The 9,658-nt window shown below is 44.2% G+C and overlaps 1 long non-coding RNA gene across 1 annotated transcript; it reads left to right on the forward strand.

Annotated features, from left to right (window-relative positions):
* Positions 1-6,008: 6,008 nt before the first annotated feature.
* On the forward strand, positions 6,009-7,539 carry LOC103881013. Its single transcript, XR_002519658.1, has 2 exons — positions 6,009-6,571; positions 7,386-7,539. It is a non-coding gene; the product is annotated as an uncharacterized LOC103881013 (long non-coding RNA).
* Positions 7,540-9,658: the final 2,119 nt, after the last annotated feature.

The following is a 9,658-nucleotide window of genomic DNA, read 5'->3' on the forward strand; positions in this document are numbered from 1 at the left end:
GGTGAAACCCCGTCTCTACTAAAAATACAAAAAAACACTTAGCCGGCATGGTGGTGCGTGCCTGTAATCCCAGCTACTTGGGAGGCTGAGGCGGGAGAATCACTTGAACCTAGGAGGCAGAGGTTGCAGTGAGCTGCGATCATGCCACTGCACTCCACCCCGGAGACAGAGCAAGACTCAGTCTCAAAAGAAAAAAAAAAAAATTTAAACACCAACCATGCAAAGACTGACCAAAATAAAGTAGACTTTAGGGCAAACAGCATTACTAGAAATAAAGAAAGACACTGGATAACATTAATATTCTCAGTTCACCAAGAAGATATTCTAAGAAACAATTCTAAGTTTGTGCGTTGCTGATAAACATAGGCTCAAAATATATAAAGCAAAAAATGGTCTGAATTCCAAGGAGACAAATCTACAATAATAGCGGAAGTTATGTCTGTCAGTAACTGTTTAAAGAAGCATATGCAAAATTAGTAAGCTATAGATCTGAACAACTGGATAAGCAAACGTTAACCAAATGGACATATATAGAATAGTGCACCCACAACTGCAGATCCCAGATTCTTTTCAAGTATACATGGAATGTTTACAAAATGCTAGGCAATATAGCAAGTTCCAACAAATTTCAAATGATGTAAATCATACAGAGTACATTCTCAGACAATGACGCAATTAAGCTAGAAAATAAGAATTTTAAAAATTAAGTAGGAAATATCTACATGTTCAGAAACTATATATATACTTGTAAATAACTCACAGATTTTTTTAAAAATCACAATGGAAATTAGAAAATATTTTAAACTGATAGTTCATAAAAATGTTACATCCTCAAAATTGAGATGCAGCTAAAGCCATACTTCAATGGAAAGTTTTAAATTAAGTATTTTTAATGCCTGTATTAGAAAATAAGAGAGACTGAAATAAGAATAAACAAAGTACTCTTGTTGAGAAATTAGAAAAAGAACAGCTAATTAAGCACAGAGAAATGAAAACATAGGCTAAAGTTAATTATTTGAGAAGCCTAATAAAATTAAGCCCCTGGTAAGTCTTTTTTTTTTTTCTTTATGGAGATGGAATCTCACTCTGTCACCCAGGCTGGAGTGCAGTGGTGTGATCTCGGCTCACTGTAACCTCTGCCTCCTGGGTTGAGGGGATTCTCCTGACTCAGCCTCCCGAGTAGCTGAGACTACAGGCGCATGCCACTATCCCTGGCTAATTTTTTGTATTTTTAGTAGAGACGGGGTTTCACCATTTAGCCAGGGTGGTCTTGATCTCCTGACCTCGTGTTCCACCGCCTGCTTCGGCCTCCCAAAGTGCTGGTATTACTAGCATGAGCCACCATGCCCAGCTTTTTTTTTTTTTTTTTTGAAACACAGTTTCCCTGTGTTGCCCAGGCTGGAATGCAGTGGTGCGATCTTGGCTCACTGCAGCCTCCGCCTCCCAGGTTCAAGTGATTCTCATGCCTTAGCTTCCCAAGTAGCTGGGCTTACAGGCGTGTGCCACTATGCCCAGCTAACTTTTGGTGAAACCTCGTCTCTACTAAACATACAAAAAATTAGCTGGGCGTGGTGGTGTGTGCCTGTGGTCCCAGCTACAGTGGAGGCTGAGGCACGAGAATTGCTTGAACCCGGGAGGCAGAGGTTGCAGTAAGCAGAGATCACTCCTCTGCACTCCAGCCAGAGCAAAAGAGTGAGACCTTGTCTCCAAAAAAAAAGAGAAAAATCTAACCTCCACAAAGAAAAATTAATTCCAGATGGGTTGTAGATTTAAATGTGTAAGAAAAAACAATAAATCTCCTCAAACAGTACAAACCAAGATAAAATGAAAGTATTCTATGATCTGTGCTTTAATAAGGCAACTGAGGAAGTATTTATTTATTTATTTATTTAGAGACACAGTCTTGCTCTGTTGCTAGGCTGGAGTGCAGTGGTGCAATCTCGGCTCTCTGCAACCTCCACCACCCGGGTTCAAGCGATTCTCCTATCTCAGCCTCCTGAGTAGCTGGGACCACAGGCACGCACCACCACACCCAGCTAATTTTTGTATTTTTGGTAGAGACGGAGTTTCACCATGTTGGCCAGGATGGTTTCGATCTCTTAACCTTGTGATTCGCCCTCCACCGCCCTGCCATGGCCTCCCAAAGTGCTAGGATTACAGGTCTGCACCACCGCTCCTGGCTTTTGTTTCATTTTAATTCATTTCTGTTTAAGTAGTCACAGATGGCGGCCATATTGGGTACCACAGAACTAGGAGATAATATTAAAATATCTTTGTGACCTGAAGGTAGGAAAGAATTATTAAATAGGACACAAAAATCAATAACCAAAAAGAAGAAACAAATTAATAAATTTGACTACATTAAAATTAAGAAATTGTGTACACTACAAAAGATTATTAAAAGAGTGCAATGTCATGTCACAAGTGGAAAAGGATATTTACAGCACGAATAACAAAGGACTTAGAGCATGTAAAGGATTCTTACATATCAATAAGGAAAAAAAAGAACCCAAAAGAAAACCAGATAAAAGCCATTAAAAGGCAATACATCAGAAGAGATACCCAAATGACTGATAAAGGTGTTTGAAACTGCTTAACCTCACTCATAAGCAAATAAATACAAATTAAAATTGTGATGAGATAGCAGCACACACCCAGCAGAAGGGCTAAAATTAAAAAGGCTGACAATACAGAGAGGTGGTTAGGATATAGAGCAATGGAATCTCAGATACAGCTGGGTCAAGTTTGGATTGATAAAACCACTTTGGAAAACTGTTTGGCAGTATCTACTGACGTTGAACATCCTCTATAACCCAGCAGTTTCACTCCAGGAAGTATATGAACTTGTGCCTCAAAAGGTGTATGTGTATTAGAATATTCTATAAGCATTTGTAGCAATATGAATCATAATAGCCAAAAGCTGGGGCAGATGTACTTCAGCAGTGAAATGAGCAAACTTCAACATTCATACCATGAATTACCCCCACAGCAGGCAAGGCTCATGCCTGTAATCCCAGCACTTTGGGAGGCCTAGACGGGTGGATCACTTGAGGCCAGGGGTTCAAGCCCAGCATGGTGAACATGGCAAAACCCCATCTCTACTAAAAATACAAAAATTAGCCAGGCACGGTGGCACACACCTGTAATCCAGCTACTCAGGAGGCTGACGCAGGAGAATTGCTTAAACCCAGGAGGTGGAGGCTGCAGAGATCTGAGATCATGCCACTGCACTCCAGCCTGGACAACAGAGCAAGACCCCGTCTCAAAAAGCAAAAGGCAAACAAAATTACAGCATTGACAGACGCAAGCTTAGCAAGGAGACAACTGCCATAAAATTTAGGACCGTGGTTGCGTCCAAAACGAGGTGGGAAGCATGAGTGAGGGTTCGAGTTGCTCATGATGGTACATTTCTTGACCTGATGATTTGTGACATGGCTCTTTGCTGTGTGATAAAACAGTGAGCTATCTCTGTTTCATAAACTTTTCTGTAGAGTATTATATTTCACAATAAGAAAAGGCTAAAAGGAAACAGACTGGCACGGTGGCTCACACCTGTAATCCCAGACTTTGGGAGGCCGAGGCAGGTGGATTATGAGGTCAGGAGTTCAAGACCTGGCCAATATGATGAAACCCTGTCTCTACTAAAAATACAAAAATTAGCCGGGCGTGATCACAGGCGCCTGTAATCCCAGCTACACAAGAAGCTGAGGCAGAGAATTACTTGAACCCCAGAGGCAGAGGTTGCAGTGAGCCAAGATTGCACCACTGCACTCCAGCCTGGGTGACAGTGACACTCTGTCTCAATAAATAAATAAAAATTTAGCTGGGCACAGTGGCTCACGCATGTAACCCCAACACTTTGGGAGGCCAACGCAGGAGGATCACAAGGTCAGGAGATCGAAACCATCCTGATTAACACAGTGAAACCCTGTCTCTACTAGAAATACAAAAAACTAGCTAGGTGTGGTGGTGCGCACCTGTAGTCTCAGCTACTAGGGAGGCTGAGGCAGGAGAATCGCTTCAATGAGCCAAGATGGAGCAACTGCACTTCAGCCTGGGCGACACAGCAAGACTCTGTCTCAAAAAAATAAATAAAAATAAAAATTTAAGCTCAGTGGATATGTTTAACAAAGAAGCAACTGTGTATTTTCTCCTTCCTAATGAAAGCAGGAACCTTTCTAAAAGGAAGTAGAGTAGTAGAAGTTTGCAGCATTTCTGGCCTCCCAAACATATCCAGTGGCTATTTCTGGCTTCTCAGTTCACTTTTGAATCTCCTACTTTTCCTTCTCTCTCCTAGTCACAATGTGTTCTCTGTGTGTGTGTGTACGTGTGAGTGTGAGCATGAGTGTGTGAATGCATGAGTGTGAATGCATGTATGTGTGAATGTGTATTTGTGTGTGGATGAGTGTGTGTGAATGTTTACGTCTGTGTGAACGTGTGTGTGTGCAAACATGCTTGTGTTTGTGAACATGAAAGTATGTGAGTGTATGTGTGTGTGAGTATGTGTGTGTGTGCACAGGCGCCTGCATGGCTCAGCCTTGGCCCCTAGCTCTCTGGCCTCTGCAGGCTCTCCCACGGAGCACCCTCTGCTGACTCTGCAGCCCCGCAGGCCTTCCTCGAACAGTCCATGACAGGAAGCCAGGCTTCCTAGGGTCCTGAGTCAGCAGAGCAGGAAGGAAACAAAGGCCTCAGAACCGCAGAAGAGAAAGAAGGCAGCCTGAAGACAGAAGGCGGCCCTCTGAAGACAGGTCTAGAGACTTAACATATATTGTTCCTGGAGTCCCATTGCCTGTAAGGGAAGCACAAACCCTGGGTCGCACTGTCCTCTGACCTGTCTGATCCCAGGCAAGCTCCTCGACCTTTCTCCCCTACAGTTTCTTTTTTTTTTTTTTTTTTGAGAGGGAGTCTCGCTCTGTCGCCCAGGCTGGAGTGCAATGGCCGGATCCCAGCTCACTGCAAGCTCCGCCTCCCGGGTTTACGCCATTCTCCTGCCTCAGCCTCCCGAGTAGCTGGGACCACAGGCGCATGCCACCTCACCCGGCTAGTTTTTTGTATGTTTTTTAGTAGAGATGGGGTTTCACCGTGTTAGCCAGGATGATCTCGATTTCCTGACCTTGTGATCCGCCCGTCTCGGCCTCCCAAAGTGCTGGGATTACAGACTTGAGCTACCGCGCCCGGCCTCCCCTACAGTTTCTTTGGCTGTGAACCAGGGATAATAAAATAGCCCTCCCATGGGCCGAGCACAGTGGCTCACGCCTGTAATCCCAGCACTTTGGGAGGCCGAGGCGGGTGAATCACGAGGTCAGGAGTTCAAGACCATCCTGGCCAACATAGTGAAACCCCGTCTCTACTAAAAATACAAAAATTAGCTGGGCATGGTGGCGCGTGCCTATAGTGCCAGCTCCTCAGGAGGCTGAGGCAGAAGAATTGCTTGAACCCAAGAGGTGGAGGTTGCAGTGAGCCAAGATGGCGCCACTGCACTCCAGCCTGGGCAACAGAGTGAGGCTTCATCTCAAAAAATAAAAACAATAGCCTTCCCAGGGACTGTGGGATTACAGGCTTCTCAAACCTCTGCTTGGATAGAGTAAGTCTACAGAAAATTAGCTCTTATTACTTCAACGGTTTTAAAACAGGGAATGTTAAATACCCACTTATTTTCTTCCTAACTTTTTATCTCCCATGTTCCAATTGATAACTAATATCAAACAAGCAAACAAAACAAATCAGAGCGGTGGCTCACGCCTGTAATCCCAGCACTTTGGGAGGCCGAGGCGGGCGGATCACAAGGTCAGGAGATCGAGACCACAGTGAAACCCCGTCTCTACTAAAAATACAAAAATTAGCCGGGCGCGGTGGTGGGTGCCTGTAGTCCCAGCTACTCGGGAGGCTGAGGCAGGAGAATGGCGTGAACCCGGGAGGCGGAGCTTGCAGTGAGCCGAGATCGCGCCACTGCACTCCAGCCTGGGCGACAGCGCGAGACTCCGTCTCAAAAAAAAAAAAAAAAAAAAAACACAAAACAAATCAGAAACCCCCTGGTAGCCAAGGTTTGGCATTTGTGATTAATTACAGGAGATCAGTAGTAAAATAGGATATTATATCTGAGGACATTTTCATGCTAGGTCCTACTGCAACTCGAATGATACTTAGACTCCACAAGACCAACTTCCTATTTCTACATCAGCGAAGGTTCGGAGTGGAGCTTTTCATTCAACAAAGACAGCGGGAAGCACAGAGTTTGGTGACAAATTCTCACATGGTGAGCCTGGTCTTCAGAGGTGTTAAGATGTCGTGGGAAAGCAGAAAGCACCATGTTTAGAGGTGACTTAGACGTTGTTCCACCACAAGACCTTTGGCTAATTACAGAATCTGGCGCTTCTTATCCATCAGAGGGAAACACTGGACTACATGGTCTAAATTTCCTTCACCTCAATAAGTAAGGATTTCACTCTTCTAACGAAAGAAAGAAAGAGGATCGGGTGTAGTGACTCACGCCTGTAATCCCAGCACTTTGGGAGGCAGAGGCAGGTGGATCACCTGAGGTCCGGAGTTCAAGACCAGCCTGGCCAACAAGGTGAACCCCCGTCTCTATTAAAAATACACAAATTAGCTGGGCGTGGTGGCAGGTGCCTACAGTCACATCTACTCGGGAGGCTGAAGCAGGAGAATGGCTTGAACCCAGGAGGCAAAGGTTGCAGTGAGCCAAGATCTCGCCACTGCACTCCTCCAGCCTGGGTGACAGAGCAAGACTCTCAAAAAAATAAGAGAGAGAGAGGGAAGGAGGTGTAGAGGGAAGGAAGGATAGAGGGAAGAAGGGAGGGAAAGAGAGATAAAAAGAAGGAAAGAAAGGCCAGGCGTGGTGGCTCACGCCTATAATCCCAGCACTTTGGGAGGCTGAGGCGGATGGATCACAAGGTCAGGAGTTTGGGACCAGCCTGGCCACTATGGTGAAACCCTGTCTCTACTAAAAATACAAAAAAAAAAAAAAAATTAGCCGGGCATGATGGCACATGTCTGTAATCCCAGCTATTTGGGAGGCTGAGACGGGAGAATTGCTTGAACCCGGGAGGCAGAGGTTGCAGTGAGCCGAGATCGCGCCACTGCACTCCAGCGTGGGGTACAGAGCGAGACTCTGTCTCAAAAAAAAAAAAAGAAAGAAAGAAAAGAAAAAGAAAAAAGAAGGAGGGAGGGAAGGAAGGAGAGCAAGTGATGAAGATTTTGGCTGAGAACCAGCTAGGGAAAAAAAAACAAAAGTATCCCCTAACATCTTTCTTCTTACAAAACAAAGTGTGTTTTAATTGTAAGTCAAATTTCACTTTAAAGGAAGAAAATAACCCTTAGGCGTTTTCTGTTCTAGTTAATTTAACTTTAATTTTTGTCTCCAGCAGGTACCTCTTCAGTAGAAAAATTCACTAAGGTTTCTGACACTTTCTACCTATGGGCCAGTTACACACAGAAGAGAAAACTGGAACTGAAAACTGATTTGTCATTTTTACAAAAAGTCACTGCAAAGAAGGCAAATTCCAAGTACTAATGACTTAAGTACATAATTCTCTTGTGCCATTTCTGATGCTATAGGGTTAATCCAGTATGAAGAAAGTGACAAAGGGCAAGATTTATTTTTACGGATTTCACATTATAACCAAGTACTTGGCAACCTGCCCTCTCATACGTTGTGAAACAAAAATGTTGCTTTCAGTGTGTTTTTAATAGGCCAAGCAGTTTGTTTGATCACAATGCTCGGGTCTACACTCAGAGACACCAGAACATTCTTATTGCGTTTTCACTGCTTTGCTTAACATCTTGGTCTGTCTGTGCTCTAAAGAACCATTTGAGGACTCAGGGGAGTCATGTCCTGGGAGTGACTACAGGTCCTAGGCCGCAGCCCCTACTGTCTCAGCCTAAACCACTCAAAGGCACTCAGATCCAGATTTGCAAAATATTTTGCAAAACTTGCAAAAACCCCACCAGTTTTAGATTTTGAAATTATTGGCACAGGCAAGTGTCTACAATCGTGAAATTCTCATGAGTGGGGTGGAACAGATTCCTGTAAACAAAGCAAACTCCAGTCTCTCCAGCCTGCTGTAGAAATATTTATACCCGGCCGGGTGCAGTGGCTCACGCCTGTGATCTCAGCACTTTGGGAGACCGAGGCGGGTGGATCACCTGAGGTTAGGCGTTCAAGACCAGTCTGGCCAACATGGTGAAACCCCATCTCTACCAAAAATACAAAAATCGGCCAGGCGCGGTGGCTCACGCCTGTAATCCCAGCACTTTGGGAGGCCAAGGTAGGTGGATCACCTGAGGTCAGGAGTTCAAGACCAGCCTGACCAACATGGAGAAACCCCATCTCTACTAAAACTACAAAATTAGCCAGACGTGGTGGCATATGCCTGTAATCCCAGCTACTCAGGAGGCTGAGGCAGGAAAATCGGTTGAACCCGGGAGGCGGAGGTTGCAGTGAGCCGAGGTCGCACAATTGCACTCCTGCCTGGGCAACAAGAGTGAAACTCTGTCTCAAAAAAATAAAAGTACCAAAATTATTTGGATGTGGTAGTATGCACCTGTAATCCCAGCTACTTGGGAGACTAAGGCATGAGAGTAGCTTGAACCCAGGAAGCAGAGGTTGCAGTGAGCCAAGATTGCACCACTGCACTCCAGCCTGGGAGACAGAGCAAGGCTCTGTCTCAAAAAAAAAAAAAAAGAAAAGTAAAGTAAAAGAAATATTTATACCCAAAGAAAAGGGTCCCTTCCAACTCAAGGATGCTTTAATGTAAACTTTTTTTTAAACTATAAATGAAGTGCTTTGAGCAAACCTCAGAACCTTCAGGTGTATGTTTTACCCTAACTCATCTCTTTGCCCCATAGGCTTGACCAAAAGGTAAAAATATCCTTTATGATTCTCTTCACAAGAAGAGAGCCAAGTATTTATTGGATGCAAGACAGTTTGTTTAAGGAGCCTAAAGAAACAAAGATACAGCCGTGAAAAAGAACAAGATCATGACCTTTGCAGGGACATGGATGGAACTGGAGGCCATTATCCTTAGCAAACTTACATAGGAACAGAAAACCAAGTACCATATGTTCTGACTTATAAGTGGGAGCTACATGATGAGAACACACAGACACATAGAGGGGAAGAGCACACACTGGGGACTTTCGAAGGGTGGAGGGTGGGAGGAAGGAGAGGATCGGGAAAAATAACTAATGAGTAGTAGGCTTAATACTTGGGTAACAAAATAATATGTACAACAAAACCCCATGACACAAGTTTACCTAGTAACAAACCTGCACTTGTACCCCAGAACTTAAAAGTTAGAAAAAAAAAGAAAAATCTGTTGACTCAAAAGCCTGGTAAGCACCTGTCACTGTTTTCACCAAACCTCATCAGAGCCACAACAATAGACCTTCCATAGTCTTGACCAAAGGTAAAGATTAGCCTCACAAGAAGGGAGCCAACTGTTTATGGCATGTAAGGCAGTTTTTTAAAGAACTCCTTTAAAAAAAAAATCTGTTGACTCAAAAGCCTCGTGACCAGTTTTCACAGTATTCGCCAGACCTCGTCAGAGCCACAGTAAACCTTCCCATAATAGCTTCGGTTTATCAGTCGTTATTAACATTCGTATCTGCACACAGTTGGATTTCTTTTAAATGCAGCCTA

The sequence above is a fragment of the Papio anubis genome, chromosome 17, assembly GCF_008728515.1.
Source record: "Papio anubis isolate 15944 chromosome 17, Panubis1.0, whole genome shotgun sequence".
Classification (NCBI taxonomy): domain Eukaryota; kingdom Metazoa; phylum Chordata; class Mammalia; order Primates; family Cercopithecidae; genus Papio; species Papio anubis.